The sequence below is a fragment of the Manis javanica genome, chromosome 2 (genome assembly GCF_040802235.1).
Source record: "Manis javanica isolate MJ-LG chromosome 2, MJ_LKY, whole genome shotgun sequence".
NCBI classification, from domain to species: Eukaryota; Metazoa; Chordata; class Mammalia; order Pholidota; family Manidae; genus Manis; species Manis javanica.
In genome coordinates, this window is record NC_133157.1 from 218,438,709 (window position 1) to 218,458,503 (window position 19,795).

The window sequence follows — 19,795 nt, forward strand, 5'->3', positions numbered from 1 at the left end:
CCCAGGGGGCTTCGCTTCCGTGAGTTGTTTTGAAAGAATTCTGATTGGCCAAAGCTATTGTGACCGACCTTGAGTTACCCGTAAGTGGTTGCTAAACCTCCCCACCTGGCAAAAAGGCTACTTTGTTGTGGGCAGCAGATATTTGTCCAGGAAGTTCATCATTTAACAGGGTACAAAGTTTCACCTTCTTCAAGAACAGTCAGTTTCAGAGAGGAGGTCATGCATAGACGTTATTCCTTAATGTCCTTCCCCTGCCCCCATTCTGTTTTGGCTTACTGTCATTGTCCATGCTAACACCATTTTCTCCACATTTACACAGAAAAGTACTTAAGTTCAGGGCTAAGCCTGACTGCGTGGAAAAGGGGTTGTTACTCTGTGTGACTCCTGGCTGGACTTGTTTTGTGTTCATAAAACCCACTTGAGTAAACAAGTTCTAGTGTGTTTGAGTTCCAACTGCTTGCATTACTTCACAGTCACGCCTGACTCAGATTGCAAAATAGCTGGTGTGACCAGATGCACGGAAACCCTGGCATCTCATCATCACTCAGGAACTTGATGGTTCGAGAGACTGAAGGTGAGTGGGATCAAATCTTGTTAGGGATGTCACCCCCCACCAAGCCTGCACACTTCCTCAGGATCTGGGTTCACAAACTGCTAAGGCAGGGCTGAAACATTTCAGCCCCAGGCAGCCTGAGTACCTGCTCTTTGGTCCCTGGTTTTATAGCATCCTCCCCCTGTGGCTCATCCTGAACTCGTTTGGAAAATGACCTACAAGGAAAATAGTATCTTTATTGAACATTCTGATAATAACTTCAACAGATACACACACTGAACTACCCTGAAATATTTTTGGTCATCCAACCCAAAGAGTTCCCCTGTTAGCAGCTCACATACTCCACTATGAAGTTGTTCCGCCTTCAAGTTTATTGGGCAGCACCAGGATTGCACAGGTACAAGAACTGGTAAATGGCAACACCACCTCATACGCAGATGTGAGTATGGGCGCCTAGGTCTGATTTTCCCTTCATTCCCCATCCCTCCCTGCTCTTCTGCTCGGTTCCTCTCCCCTTCTCTCCATCCTGTTCCCCTCTGCTTCCCCTTCTGCTATGGAAACCCGGAAAACCTGGACTGAATCGCTGACGGAAGAACCAGGTGGCATTCGGAGGTCTTGGTGGGTGCAGGTTTATTCCACACCAGCGCTCAGAGGAGAGTGATCTCTAAAGGTCTGAGCCCTGAGCACAAGCAAGGGGAGTAATTTATACTATTTTGCTATGTGGCATTTCGGCATGCGCAGGAAGTAGGCGGAAGAGGAGCCCGGAGGAGTGAGAGAAAAAGACGAGAGGGCCAAGGGTTTTCTGCTGACCTGGACGGCTGTGTTGAATATTTTCCTTTTCATTTCCTTCCGTTTCACCCATTTAATCAACCTTTTAAAAACATGCAGCCCTGCAAAACCTACAGTCCACTGGCCTAGGTACTAGAGCTTCTAAGACTCCTGAGTCTATTTATATTACTTAATGATCCATCCCTTACTTGAGCAGATGGACACAGATATGTAAACACATAAATGTAAGTATGTACATGACAGTAACTGCTACCTCTTGCCAGTTTCAATGTTTCTCCACTCATACTCCATTCACATACTGCCAGGAATTGAAATTGATGTGCATTGAAATCCTAGCCCTCATTCATACTCTAGTTGTGTGTCCTTGGGCAGGTCACTTAACTTCTTTGAGCCTAAACTCCTGGTCTCAGAGATGAGGGTTGTAATCCCTACTTTACAGGGCTGTTTGAAGATTAAATGGGATGATCCAGGTAAGCCTTAGGGTAACACCTGGAGCAAAGCTGGAGGAAGTGCCATGCTGGTGAGGACTATTTTATTCAAACCTCCAGAACATTTGAAATGCCCTCTCTTGTCTTGCAGACTGGAACCCAGAAGGGAAAAGTGCCTCGCTCTTGACTCAAACGTTATAATATGCTGGCTTTGGAGTCCCAGCCACCTGAAGACTTCACATGACCTTAGAGGGCCAGGACAGTACATGCAAGGGGCATCCAAGCCAGCGGGAACAGAAGGCTTCTTACAGGATGTATCTTCTAAGGGGACATCCAGGAAGTTGAGGGAAAAAAGATGAAATAGTGTCTAAGACTAAAGGGATAAGAACAGGCAAATGACCAGAGGCAAGAGAAACACAGATTCACAAACGACAGGAAGAAATTTGGCATGGGTGGAGCCTGTGTGTGTATGCACGTGTGTGTGCATGTGTTGAAGGGTACTGGGTGGTGACTGGAGAAGTAGGTAAGGGTCAGGTGACCCAAGGCTAATTTAAGACATTTATTTATCCTTGTTTGCAAAGAATTGAAGGGCTTTACCTTGGTCATTCACGGATCTTGGAAAGATTATAAAGGCTGCTTTGTGAAGAAAGGTAGCAGAGGAGGATCGGGCAAGATATCACCGGTGGAGGCCTTGCTGTGCTTCCTGGGATCGTGTCTCGGAGGTGACCAGGAATGAAGCCAGCAGACAGCAGTATGAGCAACCATCAAAACTCTTAATGAGGAGTGGAAAGGAAGGAAAAGAATCTTGCTAATCAGGAGGGGCTCCAAGTAAGGATGCTGTTAGGGCTTCAGTGTCTAGGGTTTATAAGCACAAAAACAGAGAAATTTACATGATTGGCGGGGGCTTGTTGCTAGGGCCAAGCTGGGTTCAAAAGAAAAAACTCCCTTATTTTTCAGGCTGAATTTTCCAGGTATCCAGGATGTGGCTTCTTGTTTACTGTGAAGCCTTGACCCTAGGTCCCTCTTAACTGCAATTTACCAGGGCCTTGAGCTCTGGCTCCCTGCATCCCACTAACACCTGCCTCAAAGACACTTTGACATAATCCAGGCAAACATCATGAGGCCTGATGAAGGATAGTGGCTGTGGGATGGAGGACGGAGTGCAAATTGAGAGACATTCATTCAGAGAGCAAGACTGATTTGATGACTTCTAATCCGCGGTCATTGGTCCCAACATCCATAGAGGAAATACTTTAGTCAGTTTTTATGGATTCACAGGCCATGGTTTCTTTCAGGGTGTTTTACTCCAGCTCCTCCTTAGCTTATTTTCTTGACGTCAATGCAGTGTCTTGCCACTGGGGTGAAACTCATTTTATAAACACACCCTTAGGTGGTGTGGCTATGTTAGGGTAAGTAATATTAGTTTTGATAACAAACAACCCCCAAATTTCAGTAGCTCGACACAATCAAAATCTGGCTTTCCCCCAATAAAGTTCAGTGGGGTTGGGTGGGTGAATTTCCTTCAAGCCAAGATGACTCCCAATTCAGGTGTCTTTCAATCAGGGCTTGGGTGTCCCCAGCCACCACATGATCAAAGAGAAGGAGCTCAGAGCATTATGTGGGAAGTTTGAGGGGACAGTTTGAAAGGGGTGTAGCTCATGGATCCCCATATTCCATGGCTCAGAACTTGTCACAAGACTTGGATTCAAAGAATCTTGGAAATACAGTCTGACTGTGTGTCCTAGAAGAGGAGGGTGGGTCTGGTGAACAGCCTGCCGATTCTCTCGTGAAGGAACACATGCCGGAAGCAGAATGTTGAACCAGAGGGTAGGTTCACGTCCATTGTGTTTCCTTTCATTAATCCAGAGTGTTCTAGGTTTCTTCCTTCAGCTTAAATAACTGCAACTCTTAAGGAAAGTGAACAGAGAGCTTCAGGTGTGTGTAAGTCGGGCCTCATCCTCTGGTTGGTTTTTGTCACACCCCATGGAGAATGTGGAGAATGACAGTGGGATGCTGACATGAACAGCAGAGTGAGGCCAACAGTCTACTTTCAGCTTAACCCACGTGCATGTCACCCTAAGGCCTTGGTTTCCTTGTCTTGCCACTTGCTGGGCTGGTCCAGGCAAAATCGCTCTGTGATTTCCAGTGGGATGAGTGGATCTTCAAAATCTCTGGGAAAAAAATCTGTACAGTATATGGAGTAAAAGCACAAGGGAGATAATTAGGGGCACGTGATGAAAGATAAAGACCCTTTACCACTTAATGAGGGGAGGAGGTTTCAAACTAAGCTTTATTGGTTATCAGTTGAACTCTGCAGCCTAAATTCATTGTTTCCTATCATTTTTCTTAACATCTGCATCAAATGCTTATGTAGAAAAGAGAAAGGTGGAGAGTGGCCAAGAGCTCTCATCTCCATCTTTACTAAGAGCGGATCAGCGAGACTGACTCCCAGAAGTGCTGGAACTCTAACATGTTACTGAAGAAACCATGGCCAGTGACTGAAACAATCTAGTCCAAACTGAGACACCCAGTCAGGTAGGCCACTGACCATTCCTGTGCTTTGACCCCTCCTCCATCTTGGCAACACCACCTGGGAGAAGATGCTGGCCTCACAGTTACAAAGAGGACTCCTTCATGGCTCAGGGTTGTGTAAAAGAGATCTGGGAGCTGCCTGCAGGTTGCATTTCCACCCAGGACCTGGGTTTTAGAAGGGCCTGTGACAAGCACGGATAAGCAAGTCACCCCCATGCAAGCGAAAGGACACTGTGATAAAGGGTTGGCTCACCAACTACTCAAAGGAGAAAATGCTACTAAGAAAAAAAAAGCAACACAGCTTCAGCAACAGGCAGAGTGGGCATTGGCTGCTTCTCCTACACCTTCTCCTTCCTTCCCATAGAGCACTGATTGGCCTGGAAAACACCTCCTTTCCCTCTGCTATTCGCTGTGGTGCTGGGAGGGTTGATCCCATCTTTTAGCCTGAGTCCAAAGCCTATCACTCTGGCCAGGATTGGTTTGGAGATGGTCAAATAAATTGCCTGGAAGAGATGGAAGAAAGTATCTCTTTTCTCTCCTGGGGCTGCTCAGAGGCAGATGCCTAAGAAAGGAGCTCTAAGGGAGGGATGCCAGCCAAGAAAAGAGAAACTGAGTCTAAGACATCAGTTCAAGACCTGGCTCTGCCATTCCTGAGTCTTGGATACCCAGCAGATCCTGATTCACATCTTGATTGAAGATATTTTAAGGGGGTAAGAGAAGAGTCTACTGCTTGCGACAGGAAGGGCTCTGGCTACTGCAAGGGGCCGCCAGATCGCCTAAGGGATTCGAGTAGAGATAATTCTAATTACACTGATAATACCTTTTCTCTGAGCCCCTGCTACGTAGTTCACAAATACTGCTTTTTCTTTCCTACCAACTTATAAGAGAGATGCAATTATCACCATTACGTAGCTGCAATCATGGTGGTTCTCTTATGTTGAGTGACTTGTCCAAAGGTGAATTACTTGTAAGCAGTGGAGGAGGGATTCAACCCACTTCTGCTTGTATCAGCTTCTATGGGCTTGTCACTCTGTCACACTGCTGTCCTGCAGGGAGGGGCTGAATTAACATGGGGACAAAGAGGAGAACCAGGGGACACAGTTTGTTTAGATATACAAATCTTAGAAAGGATTCTCCATCATAGGCACAAGTGTCTAGGGGGAAAAAAGATTTAAAAGCAACAAACAAACAAATAGAGCCCCAGGAAAACAACAGGTGCACTGGGAGCAGTGCCCTCCTCCAGAGAAGGCCATGGAGCTAGCTCAGGTCGGTTTTGTACTTAACAAGTTCTTAGACCTTTTGGGTGCATGTAATAGACACAAACTGGCACTCGGTGTGTTACAAGGATATATAGTCTTCAAGACCCTGAGACCCTAGTGTTAGCTAATCTCAGAGTTTTGGAAGTGGGGACCGGGATCTCAAGTTTCTAACTCTTATTTTTCCATCTCTCTACTTGTCTGTTTTAACCTTTTATTCCTCTGTAGGCAGGCTTCCTCACCCTGATCCGCCATCTGTAGGCAGATCTGGCTGTCCCATGACTTCCTGGTTGACGTGGTTCACAGAGACCCAGACACCTAAGGAGACTGACTTTCTGTCTCAACTCCTGATCATTGCCACGTCCAAATTTCTCAGATGGAGAGAGTGGCTTGCTGGAGCAAGCAGTCCACCTGGTCCTCTCAATGCTGGATCTCTTTTGGGGTGAAGTGAGCAAGCGGTACCAGGCTATGGAAGCTAGGAGCCCACCTGCGGAGGGCTCTGTGGTGCATGGCCCAGATGTCCCAGCAGGAACTGAAAACCTATCACCTCAGCTGGTCTCAGCACCCCTTGACATTGTCTCACCTGCAGTCATGTCACTTCTGTGGGAAGGGGGTCCTCCTCCTCTAGGGTGGACCTCTTTGAATGTCACTCCACTCCAGAGGTCCTTGTAAGCTGCCTTCAGTTTGTTTTGGGCTTGAATCACAGTGTAACTGCACCCTCTCTCCAGTGTCCTTCCTGTCTCTCCTGCAAGGCCACCCTTGAATACATTTCCTGCTTTCAAATTTCCGTCTGAATCTGCTTCCTAGAGAACCCAACGCACCACAGTTGGTTCTAAGAATCACCTGAGAAAGGACCCTTGGTGAGAATCTGGAGCTGGAGACGCCACTGCTTGTCTGGTGCTAAGGACTCCATCCCTGGGGTTGGTGGAGCACAGAGGCCCCCGGGGCTGAGCAACAGAACATCAGATCACCTTTCACTGCTGGTGAGCTGGATGGGTACCAGGGGAAGGGGATGCATTAGCTGGCATGGTGTACCAGTCGTTTTATGAACATGGAGCAAGAGTAAATCTAAGGACAGTGGAATGGAGTGGCTATAGCTAAGCTCAATGGATACTCCGGAAAATGGCAATGGAAAGGTAACAGTGGTTAATAGGCACAGGAGAGCTGAGTGCAAAAGTCACAGACCTCCTGATTAGCACACAAAGAGACTCTCAAGTCCTACAGCAAGAGGGCAAAGAAAGCTAAAGATTTTTACCGGAATCCTTGCGCACCAAAGAGAATAAACCCCCACTCAAGCAGGGGAGCTATGCCCAGGTCCCCTGACCTTGGCTGGGAATCATGCAGGTGGATGTGTCCCAAGACCCTGAATCTCTGGACCCCTCTGACCCTCTGGGCCACTCCCTCCTGCTGAGAGCTGGCTTTCTCCCTTTGCTTGAAGATGCTATGGCGGTCTTGCCCCTACATCGTCTACCCTCAGCATCTGTCCCCTCTTGGGCTGCTAATAACCAGCGATCGTTCCCCTCTCGGCTTGGGGCTTGCTGAGAAGAGAGGAAGGAACTGAGGACCTGCAGGGTCTGGTCAGCCTGTGTCAGCAGGACCTGGGGTAGTGCAGAAGACTGGATTTTGAAGGTGTCTGACCAAGGGGGAGGGACATAAAATCAGATAGGCCGGGGTTTATTGGTTTGAGGGTACTTTCCTGGGTTATAAGAGTTAGCGCCCTAGAAAGAACTCCAGGAGATGCTGAGGAAACACAGGTCCAAGAAGCGTGGAGCAAGCAGTGGCTCCCGTCCCTCAACTTGCGACAATTCAGAAAGTCCTCCCCCGCCCCAGAGCTCTCTGCGGGGTTACTGAAGGCCTTTGCTGCAACGGCAGACTAACTCAACGTCTCCCTTTGCCAATCCCAGTTTTTTCCTCTCTGCTTCACCTGTAATTGATGTAAGAGCAACTTCCCAGGCACCCCAATTTTTATCTCAAAGTCTTGCCAGAGGAGCCCACCGATTACAAATACCGTCTGTCTTGTGGGCCAGAAAGTCCCAAATGTGGCTGCTGCATACATGCTCCCTGGAGTCTCTATATCTACAGGGGTGGAAGAGCAAATGATTTGCCCAAAGCAAATTATTAGTGCTCCCAAGTTTCAGATCCAGATATATTTGTCTTCAAAGCTATTGTTCCTTTTGAATCCTGCTGTGGTTTCCTATTTAATACATATTTTTATAATCCATTTGTTGTCAAAGTACCTAAATTCAGAGACAGAGAAAACACCAAGCTAATAGATTTCAACTGCAGTATGTAGTTGGAAACAGTTGGAACACTGTGTCTAAGACACGGAGCTAACTGTCTGTGGTTCATTCACTCATTCTTCAATTTATTCATTTAACAAACTTTGATTAAGCCCTTACAATATGCCAGGCCCTAGGCTTTGTACTGAGATACAGCAATCAGTAAAACTTATATTCTGATTTCAAAACTTATGGTCCAGCAGAACAGAATGATATATAAGCATGTAGGTGCAATAAATATTTAAAGGCAGATAAAGGATGGTTAAAGGATAAAGCATGGGAATAACCAAGCACCACTTTGTGAAGCCAGGGGCCTGCATGGCTACTGTAACGCCCAGGGTCAGTAAAATGCTGGTGTTACTAGTATAGAACTGACAGTAAAACTGATAACCCCATCTGCCCCTTGTACAACTGACCCTGGCCTGAGCTGAAATACCGTGAGCGTCCCCTGTCCCATATTACAAAAATTACAGCCAGTTGGCTTTGTGCATCCTAGCACAGGCAGGTATGGCTTACCAGCAACTCTGAGCAAAGCAGATTATGTTGGCAACATTTCCACTTTAACTTCATTATTTGGTGATATCCCATTGCAAGTAGGATGGGATGCAGGACACCCCCCGCTCCAAGTTGGTCTATGTGTTAATAAAACATGGGCGTGTGATGCATAAAGATATGGTCCATTTTCCTTCCCCTCTTCTGTCCAGCACTGGTTACCATACTGCCCAGGAATCCATAGCTGCCATCCTATTCAGTGGGCACAGCCAGAGCAATGGTAAAAAGTTCATAGAAGGAGGGCAAACAGTGGATTCAAGTTCAGCACAGTGGAGAAGAGAAAAAGATTATAGATAGAGAAGGAGAATGGAGGAGATAGTAAATAATTAAGCAACAAATGTGTACTGTTGTTTTCCATTAGAAATACAGATGACAACATGCTATTAAAAGGCTATGATAGAGGAACAGATTAATGGGGAAAGACAACAAGAGGGCTTATTATCAAGAGCTGTAAAACTAAGAAAGTGGGAAATTCTGTGAGTCAGAATAGAGGCTTTTTTCCTTGCTACATCCTGAGCATCTGGCCCAGAGCTTGACACAGTGTAGGAGCTTAATATGTGTTTTTAAATAAATAAATTAGTGACAGACTGAATGAATCACAGACACTTAGCTCATCATCTGTACACCATGTTCTGATTGTTTCCAGCTACGTGTTTAACTTTCATGATATCTTCCTGTAATTGATACCTACCACCTTGATGTTTCCTCTGCCTATAAATTCAGATATTTTGCCAACCGATCAATTGTAAAAACGTGTTAAACAGGAAAACACAGCAGGATGCAAAAGGGAAGCACAGTGGTTGTAAAGGGAATTGTATCCGGGTCTCAGAATGGGCAGTGGCACCGAGACCGGGCAAATCATTTATCTTTCAGCTCTCTGTACTGCCTCACACCATTGATGTTAGGGCTGATGGAAAGCATGTACAGGTAGGTTTTTCACTTTATTCCAAAAAAACTACAGTGGGTGGGAGTGGGATGATGTTTAAGTGTTTATGTATGCATAAAATGGTGTGGTTCAAAATAGCTGAAACAAAGGACTCATCCTACCACGAAAGCCTGTAGAAAGTCTAGGAAAATGCAAAGCTCCTGCACCAGACCGTGTATTCCTGGAGGGCTAGAGCTATGCTTTTTTCTCTTTAGACTCCAGGTGCCTTGCAGATAGGAAACTCTTAGTAAATATTTGCTTTTTAATGCAATGATTCATCATGTGACTCAGTTTCTCCATTTGTAAATTTGCCTATAATGCCCCTGAACTTGGGAGTTTTGTGAGGACAAGAGTCATGCAAGTCAGGGTCACATAGGGCTCTTGATATAGTATAACCACATGTTATGGTCTGAGCTGTGCTCCCCCAAATTCATATGTTGAAAGTCTAACCCCTTGTACCTCAGAATGTGACTATATTTGGAGAAAAGGCCTTTAAAGGGAGGGAGTTAAGGTAAAATGAGGTCTTCATAGTGAGCCCTAATCCTGAATGACCAATGTCCTTATAAGAAGAGGAGACTGGGACCCACAGAGCCACCAGGCATGTGTACGGAGAGGACATGGAGAGAAGAAGGCCCTCTGTAGGCCAGGGAGAGTGGCCTCAGAGGAAACTGACCCAGCCGGCAGCTTCATCCTGGACATCTAGCCTCCAGAGCTATGAAAAATAAATCCTGCTCTTTGAGCCATCGAGTCTGTGCCCTTTTGTTACAGTGGCCCTAGGAGACTAATACCCTGTGGTTATGAGCACAGATGTGCGAAGAGCATATACCCCAGCCCCCTAAGAGCAGGCTTCTGGTTCTTATATATTTTTAATCTCTGATGTATCTGAGGATTTTTAAAGATCTTTTTTGTACCAAGCCTTTTCTTTGTATAAAGGTTACTTCAGAAGTGGAATTAAGATGCCATCAAAAATGATCCGCATCATAGTATATAAACATGCACACATGGAATCTATTTTCCCTATCCTATAACCTGCTGCCCAGCCCGACGGGCTGAGTCCTACCACCTGTAACCAAGATCTGCCAGATGAGTCCTCACTCCGCAGCTCAGAAGGAATGGGCGAGGTCAGGATGCACTCACAGCAAAGCCGGAGACAGGGCAGGGCCTGCAGGGACAGAGGCCCCTTGCCGCATCGCAGAGCTTCCACGGTGCATTCGTTCAAGCTGGAGCAGGAAGCAGCTCACGGCAACACTTACATCAGCCACCGTTCCCAGGCTTCCTACCATCTTCCTCCACAAATATTTTCTTATCAGAGAAAAATAAAATGTACCTGTCAACTAGATGGAGGTAAACGTGTAGATTTTAGAGACTAAATCAGTTCAGAGAACTCCATGCCCCAGACTCTCCAATCTGCAGAGCACTTTTGAGAATAACCATTTGAAAGCCACTTTCTTAATGTCTAGGGCCCCAGATCCCTCTATGGGAGGCTGCTGAGACCTGGGCCCTTTCTGCTGGGGGAAGCAGTGCGCACATACGGTAATCAGATACCCTGCATGGGTCCACCTTCAGAATACATACGGTAACTTGAGGTTCCTGAAAGGAGTGAGGCTGCCTGCACCCCACACTCTCAGGGGCAGGACCGAGACATGGAGCCAGGAAGCCTAGTGGTCGCTGCCCTCATGTCCTCCCTTGACAGAGAGAGTAAATTCATGGGCACCCCTGTCACAGACATTCAATGGGGGTCCAGGTTCAGAGCCAGTTGTATTTCAAAATAAATAGATTTCTTGAGGTGTAATTTGCATGCCGTAAAATTAATCCATCTCCAAGTGCAAAATTCAATGGCTTTTTGTAGCATAGGTACAGGATTGTGCAACCACCTGTGCAATCTGATCTTAGCACATTCCCAGCACCCCAAAGACACTGCCTGTCCACCAGCAGTCAGTCCCCACTCCCACCTCCACCCTAGGTAAACACCAGTTGCCTTCCTATCTCTGTCGACTTTCCTTATCTAGAAATTTCATCTACATGGAGTCATACAATATGTGGTCTTTTGCATCTGGTTTCTTTCACTTAGATGTTTTTGAGGTTTGTTCACATTGTAGGATGTTTCAGAACTTTGTTCCTTTTATTGTCAAACTGTATCCCCAGGGCTGATTGCTTAAAGTTATAGAGAGTGTGTGTGTGTGCGTGCGTGTGTGTGTGTGTGTGTGTGTGTGTGTGTGTAGAGCTATTAGGAGAGACCGTGTGGGGAGGGTGGGGCTGAGTTGCTACATCACAGGCTATTTTTGAGTCCATGGCTGAGGTGACCTGTATGCAGGACCTGGGGAGAGCAAGTGGCTCTTTCTATCTCAGGGACAAGAGCGAGCCGACCTGAACACTCTGTTTTCCCCCCTTCCCAAGTGCTTGGCACATTTCCTCTGAAAACAATAGAGATTTCCAGTTGCTCAAGCTGCAGGCCTCTGGGGCCTTCTCCCCTACAGGGCTGGATTTCTTTTGTGCTTGGTCTGCTGGAATTCAAAAGCTCAATATCCTTATTCTCATCTCAGATTTGAGGTCAGCTTACCTCGCTATGCTCCATCCTCTGATGGATGGCCTGGGGTTTGAGCTGATAGGAGTCCCGTAAGGCACTGCCCCTTGAAGCGCACCTGTTCATCCAATTGTCTTCAAAGTCTGAAGGGGGTTGCATGGGAGAAAGCATGGGTGAGGGTCCAGAGGGCCAGACAACAACCCGTGTGTGTGAGCTATTGTGTGTGGACTAACAAGGTGGACTGTGGCAGGGGATGGGTCACCTAGCAGGGGCTTTGAGGTCTGGCAGAGCACCCGTCCCAATAGGTGGTTTAGGTCCCAACAAGGATTTTGGATAGAATTCATGTCAACTGAGAAGACTCATCTTGGGCTGGGGAGGAGGAAGCCACTGTTAGTGCCTTCGTCTCACTTCCCTTGCATGGACACCAGACTGTGGGCATGGATACGCCAGCGCTCTGCTGCCCCTGGGCAGTGCTGTCTGAGTCATAGGGCATGGCTGACCCTTCTTGGGAAGACCCTCTGGGTTTCCTGCTGATCAAACTAAAGGAAGTTGTGGTCAGTTTCCTTTTGTCACTGTAAGCAGGTTCCCATTTCCCTGAGTTCTGGGGTTAACTAATAAGAAAGGAGTAAATCTATGAGTCATTCCATGTCTTCTGATGTCCACAGCATTCTGAGTCCCCAGTCCTTAAATCTCCAATATCATCGAGGCAGATAATGACTCCCATATTTAAGAGGAATAACGAATTTGCCTTGCAATCATTTTTATAAGATCCTTTATGAATAGCAACAATGTCTACATTATGATTTTACATTCCACTTTAATAAGGATCAAATTGCTATGGGCATTCTGAATGAGCTGGTCTCGTCTTCCAACTGCAGTAGGTCTTCTGGCAATGGGCCTGCTCAGCTTCCTGGCTCTTTGCCAGATAAAATTAACTTTCTCCACAGTTCATCTCTTAACCCTCTTTGGGCAGCAACCCAGATGAACAGAAAGATTTACAGAATTTCTGGCTCTCAAAGGATCTTAGAATCTCCTCAACAAAGTACAGAAATTCTGGAAAGAGCAGACTGTCCAGTCTCTGTTTGAATACAGTCAGGGAGGGTCTCCCTGTTTTATCAGCAGGCAGGTCCTGTGCTTGTGCCTCCGTAGAACTGCCCCCTCCCCCTGAGCAGAGAGGGGCACACCAAACCAAGCGGTTTCGGAGGGAGACATGTGGGTCTTGCCTGACTTCCATGGTTAGTTTTACATGTCAGCTTGACCGGACTAAGGGGGGCCCAGATAGCTCATACAATATTATTTCTGGGTGTGTTTGCATTTCTGTAAGAGATTGGCATTTGAATTGGTAGACCGAATAAAGCAGATGGTCCTCACCAGGGTGGGTGGGTATCGTCTAACCCACTGAGGACCTGAATAGAACAAAAAGGTGGAGGAAGATGAGTTTGCTCTCTGCTGGGACTGGGATATCCACCTTCTCCTGTCCTTGAACATCAGCGCTCGTGGTTCTCGGGTCTTTGGGTTTGGGTTGGAACTACACCACTGGTTTTCCTGGGCTGCCAGCTTGCAGGTAACAGATAGTGGGACTTCTCAGCCTCCATCACTGTGTGAACCAATCCCTGACGCTGAATCTCTTTATATATGTGTATATATATCTATCTTCTATTGGTTTTCTGTAGAACCCTGACTAATACACTGACTGTGTCACTTTCTTGATGCTCACTATTAATCACATTACTTAATTTCTCCGAGTTTCAGTTTAATCATTGGCAAACTGCATGTAATAATGTTGATCACATGTGGAATGGAGGCTTAACTGTGATAACAGATGGAAATGCGGGGCATGGTCCATGTGCTCAACAAGCTGTAACTGTATTTATCATGAATATTAATACACTGGAAGGTATTAATGATAGCTCACTCAAGAAAGTTCAGACAAAAACAAACCTAAATAAAATCAACATCCCGTAAACTCTCTTGCATCCAGGTTTCTGCATGTGACCCAGGGTCACAGAGAGGAAGCCTTTGGGGACACAGAGAGGAAGGGGAGGTACAGCCCTGTGCAGGGCAATCGGGTCTTTCTGGTGGCTGGTGGCCGGGTCCCCTGGGGCAGTCCTGTGGTTTCTGGCCTCTGGTCCCCCAGCACCAGAGGAGAGACCTGGAACTGCAGTGTGTGTGTGTGTGGGGAGGGTCGGTAGGGGGGGGGTCTCCTGGGATCTGAGGTAAGGTTGTGCATTTCTCTTGCCTGTTGTTTCTGGACACATAGATTCTAAGTCTGATGCTCTGGTTTTTCTAGAGGTGTTAAAAGCTAAGGCTTTGATACATCTTACTGTTTAAAGTAACCTAGCTCCCAGACCAGTAATTGTTTATGGCAATTCCTCTGCTTCTCTGAATATATGAAATGCTACACAGAGCACAGAGTGAATCTGTGCCCAGACAGCCAGTGGTGGAAGAGCCCACAGGGCTCACCCATCTAAGCTCCTTGTTTTAGAGAGTGGGCTACTGAGGGCCAGCGTGGGCAGTGCCTCCCCCGGAATCTCACAGCTCATTGTGTGGAGTGGTGAGTGTTTGCCGTGTAATCGGTACCATATTTGTCATTTCATGTAATCTTTACAAGAATCCCAGGTGATACACATTATCATCCCCTTACAGGAAGGAAGTAAAGCTCAGAGAGCTTAAGAAACTAGCCTAGGAAGTCAAACATAATATGTGGTAGGGCTGGGACTTGGCATAGACCTAACTCCACAGCCCATGCCTTTAACCTACCCAGTTTGCTGCCTTTTATGGTGGGGGCTCTAATCCCTCCCTTCCTTCACCCTAACTGATCCTGCTTGATTAGGAAAGAGAACAGGCATGCAAAGCACCAATCCCCCCCTGCGCCCAGGGCAGAACACCGTCCTGTCTGCAGGACCACATGTAGCTCCGGAGGACTGAGAGGCCGGTGCTTGGCAGAGGACGGTGGCTGAGGACGGGGCAGGAGGAGGCGACCGGAGCATGGAGGACCTGTGTAGCATTTCAGGAACCCAGTTGTCCGATCCCTGCCTCCCAGCCAAGCCTCATATAGACCTAAGGCAGCTTGGAGACCCTAACTTCCCCCACCTTCCTCCTTCCCAGCCTCTGAATCTCTCTTGGGACTCTTCCTTTAAATCTGCCTAGTATATTGATTTTAATGGGTTTTCACCTAGGTCCTGGAAAGGAAGATGAATCTGGTAGCTCAATGTCCCACCCCTACCCCAGAATGTCGCACAGTCAGCACACAACCCTAAGTCAGAGCTCATGAAGGCTTCGTATCATTATACCATTTGCTGATCTGAGCACCCCTGAGTTAGGGGTGCCCCTTAGGAGGTGAGGCCCAGAGAGTCTGGGTAAAATGCCCAGGGGTCCTCAGGTCTTAGTGGCAGGACACAAAAAATCTTGACAGTTTTAACTCCAAAGCTGGTGGCAATACAACCATTCTTCTTGGTGTTGGCCCGACTCTCCTGGGGCCCAGAGCAATGCGCTGCTGGCCTGGGTCCTGCGGGATGAGCTGGGGCTGGGCCTTGGTAGGCTCTGAGCCTTCTCATGTTTTGGGGGAGTTGCAGAGAACATCGTGGAGTCCCCAGGCTCCTCTTCCCTGGTGGCAGTTTGGTTGGCTAATAAGTGACGCCCGGAGCCAGAAGCTTGCTAGCACACCCAGCTGCTTCTTTCCTTCGTTTCCTTACCTGTAAAATGAGGGGGTTGGACAAACAGGCCAGTTCACCTCTGACTGCTCGTGAGTCTGGGGTCTTAGAAATGGGGGCAGTGAGAACCCTGCAGAAAGTCCAGTCCCTGCTTCCCTAGGTCCACCCCTGAGCTCCTGTCATGCCCAGTTTCTGAGCTGATGAGGGTCAGGGGTCAACACAGTGATGCTTCATCTCACAGGAAACACAGATAAGTTGATGAAGGGTTCATAGAGGGTTTCATATGTTGAAAGAATTCTGAGGCTACCCTTTGGCCCTGGTGGAGAAGCATTTGGTGGCTGCAGGATTTGGAAGTTGTAGCACACATACTGCCTAGGAGCCAGCTCGAGCCCGTGGTGGAATATGCTTCTCAGTTCTAGAGGACTGAGTGATTTGAATTCCCATTGGCCTTGAATCAGTTCTTCCAGGAGGGAACTTCAGTCTCCTTTCTTCTGCAAACCACACTTCATGGATGGGTATGATGATTCTTGCTTTCTCTATGAATAAACCAATGCTCCGAGAGGCTGAGTAACTTGTCCAAGGACACACAGCTAGGATAAGATGTACCCAGGACACAAATCCTGATCTGTCCAGGTTCAGTTTGTGTTCTCTCTGTGCGTTAGTACCCTCTGCCCCTTACAGTGATCTCTGGCAGAGGCCAAGACAAAAATGTTACAAGTATGAATGTATTTTTTTTAAGAACTGAAAATCACCAAATGGAATGAACTTGAAATTATTTTTTTAAAAATTTCTCAGTTAAAGAATAAAAATCCTGGTTTGATTAGTCATAGAACAGTTACAGGAACACTCATAAAGCTCTTTAATATTTGTTCCTGCGTTTGAAAGGGAACAGCTATGAAGAGCTACTCTAGATGTTTAAAAGGTGACTCAGACCTTTCCTGAGATTAGCCCAAAGCAGATAAGGACAAAGTGTTTTCATTAAGGCTATTAAAGCTGGCAGGGGACACAGCCTGTGCATCACTTTAGCTGAAAGCCCCAGAGCATCTGTCAGCCACAGCACCTTAAAACAGGGGAAGGGTTAAATGTATCTGACTGCAAAGCAGGAAAGCCGTGGAGTTGATTCAGCAGAGTTCTCCTCCACTGGGCGGTTCTGACATGGCAAGTGATTTATTTGTGTATTCCTTTCCAATGTCTAATGTATCACATGGCATAGCGTGTGACTAAATGAAACTCAAGTAGAGATGAGAAAGGCACTCAGTGGTGTCCATGGGTTTATGGTCCTTAAACTGTTCCCTTAAATAATAGAATTCTTTAAGATCCATTACATGAGTACCTGTTTTTAGATAGTCTGGCAAGGCAGGTGATGGCCAGGGGTGGGGGCGTGGTTAGATCATGGGGGTCTCGAGGACTGCATTAAGGTAACTGGACTTCACTCTACAGATAGTGGAGCCCCTTTAAATGGGGGATGGACATTGTCAGGTTTGAATTTGGGAGCCCCTTTAGTTAAGTGTGAAATATAGAGAGAAGGGAGCGAGGCTGGGGGCAGGGAGACAGTCAAAAAGCCAATGGAAAAATGTCTGGCTCCCGGCTCAGCTGTCTGGATGAGGGCAGGCAGTGTGCCTGACTTGCTCACCATTGTATCTCTAGGGCAGACAATGTCTGCCACTTAATGGGCCCGCAATCAATATCGGTTAAAGGATCGAATGATGTAATTGCAGTGATACCTCTGCAAAGGTAAATCTCCGTCAGAGCCCTGGTAGGGGGAATTGGGAGAAGAGGATGGATTAGCGACCTAGGGCTTAAGTTCGGGAGGCCTTGATAACTGATGAGGCAGCGTAAGGGCAGAAAGGAGACTGAGGCTTCTCCAGGTTTTTGGCCTGGGCCCTGGGGCATGCCACTGAGTGAGATGGAGGCAGATTTGAGGGAGACAGTGCTGGGTCAGGATGAGGTTGAGATGCCTGGGGCCATGTCTGAGGATATCCAAGTGGAGATGTCTTAGTGGTGAGCCCCTGCGTGGCTGACTCTCCCCTCACCTCCATCCCTTTGCACATACTATGCCCTCTAAACCAGAAGTTCTTCCACCTCTTCATGCAGTTAAGTCTTCCTTACCTTGGACTTGAGGTGAACCTCACTTCCCCAGGGAGGCCTTTCCTGGACCCAGGTTGGTCAGTCAGGTACCCTGGTGTCAGGCTTCAAAAAAGGCAGCTCCTTCCCTTCTGGCCACGGCTGTCAATTGACAACAGACCCCTATGAGTATGGCTGATAGATTTAATGTCTGTTGCCCCCTCTAGAGCATGAGCATCATAAGGGCTGGGACAGTGCCCTTCTGGTCACCCATGAATTCCTAGTAAAAAGTACCACACCTGGCACATAATAGACACCCCAGCAAATATTTGTTTAGTGAATTAATAAATGTTTTATAAATAAATGAGGGCATGAATGAACAAATGTCAGGGCTCTATCTTGTAATAAATGACATGACCTAAGTCCCAATTAGCCTCCCAAGTGAAATCAAAGAGGCAGGTTTGTAGAGCAGGAATACAGTGGGTTCTCAGGCTTGAATCTGCGTGTCTGCCATATAGTAGGTCCTTGGGTAATACTTACTGAAGTATTCCTGGCTCTTCTTACCATCTTATCTGAATGTCTTTAGGTAAGAAATGCAACCTTTTGAGGCCTTGGTTTTCTTATTTATCAAAATGAAAGTAAGGACATCTATCTCAGATATTTTTAATGAGAATTTGATTAAATAACTTTGATCAATGCCAGGCATGTAGTAGACACTCAATAAATGCTCATTATCAACAACTGGGCTAACTGTGTAATGCAAGTTCCTGAGAGCTTACAGAGGAAAATAAAGAAGAAATGAATGCAACAGCCAAAACAACCCAGGTCCTTACAGACACATACACACACACACACACACACACACACACACACACACCCTAGCCCCTAATCCCCCCTCCACACTTCCCATTAGCTTTCTACTGCTAGTCGCACTCCTAGAAAGAGACTGGCTTTCTTGCTGTGAATAGTTCCCGAGTATTTTTGCTGGGAGTCAGAGAAGTGACTGAGTCTGTGGCTCTCCGTGCATGCTCACATGCAGTGCCCCCGCTCAGCCTGCACTCGGCACATGCCCGCGGCTCCTGCCTGCCCCACTGACCTGGCATTCTCAGCTCTCCGCACAGGGCTTAGCAGGTAGTAGGTGCCTTGTGCAAGTCTGAGCTAAGATAAAGGAAGAGAAGACAGGAAGGGAGAGAAAGAGGGAAGGAAGGGAAGACAGTGGCCCAGCCTGTGCAGCCGAGGTGAGGGGCGGCAACACAGGTTCTGAGCTCAGAGCACAGGTCTGGTTCCCACCCTTGATTCGGCTATTTTGTTGTTTCATTAGCATTAAAGCAGTGGAACAGAATCCTGAGGATGATTTCACTTGCTGCCTGTTTAAAATCAGTTTCACAGACAGCTTCCAGAGAGAAGTACAAAGAAGAGGTTGGGGAATCAGAGCAGGTTGGAGTCCAAGGTTGCACCAGCCTTTCTGGGATGAGGCCGCAGCAGGCAGAGCCAGCCCATCAGCCTGCCTCCCTGGTCATAACACGGTGCATGGCACCTAGAGGTTTGGGTAGAAATGAGGCGTCCTTGTTGCTGCAGAACAACTCCAGCTGTAAGTCTGGTTCTCATCTAGAAATACAAAGGTACAACAGGAATATGCATGTGTCTGGGCCTCAGTTGCTGTAAAATAATGTCCCATGAGCAGTTCTGACTCTGTCCCCTGTGTAGTCCACTCTGCAGGGCATGAGCCCACTGTCAGGACTTCTGACTCCCTCTCCCCCTCGCACACTTCACTACGTAGTGAGATACAGAGGTTTTTAAAAACAAATCTTTTTATTAAGTTGAGACATAACTGATGTATAACATTGTATTCTTTTAAGGTGCATGTATGTACTGTGAAATGATGGGCACAATCAGTTTAGCTGACATCCATCACCACACATACTTATAAATGTTTTCCCTATGATGAGACCTTTAAAGACCTACTCTCTTAGCAACTTTCAAATATACAATATAATACTGTTAACTATAGTTCCATGCTGTACATTATATCCCAGGACTTATTTTATAACTGTAAGTTTGTATATTTTGACTGCCTTCACCCATTATAAAGACATTTAAATTTCATTTATTATATAATTGTATCCTAAGGCTCAAGGTACATAAGATACATACATGCACACATATACACACATGTATATGTTCATATTATATATGAATAAGTATAGCACATATATATGCATGCACACATACATTTATAT

General features: G+C 46.8%; 1 long non-coding RNA gene across 17 annotated transcripts in view; it reads left to right on the plus strand.

Moving 5' to 3' along the window:
* Nucleotides 1–242: 242 nt before the first annotated feature.
* Nucleotides 243–19,795, plus strand: part of LOC108384557 (uncharacterized) — a 57,430-nt gene continuing 37,877 nt past the window's right edge. For 6 of the 17 annotated variants that reach the window (XR_012128556.1, XR_012128547.1, XR_012128555.1 and 3 more), the window contains exons 1-3: nucleotides 585–992; nucleotides 1,922–6,541; nucleotides 9,263–9,316. This is a non-coding gene — a long non-coding RNA (uncharacterized lncRNA). The other 11 variants (XR_012128548.1, XR_012128550.1, XR_012128551.1 and 8 more) reach the window with 11 other exon arrangements.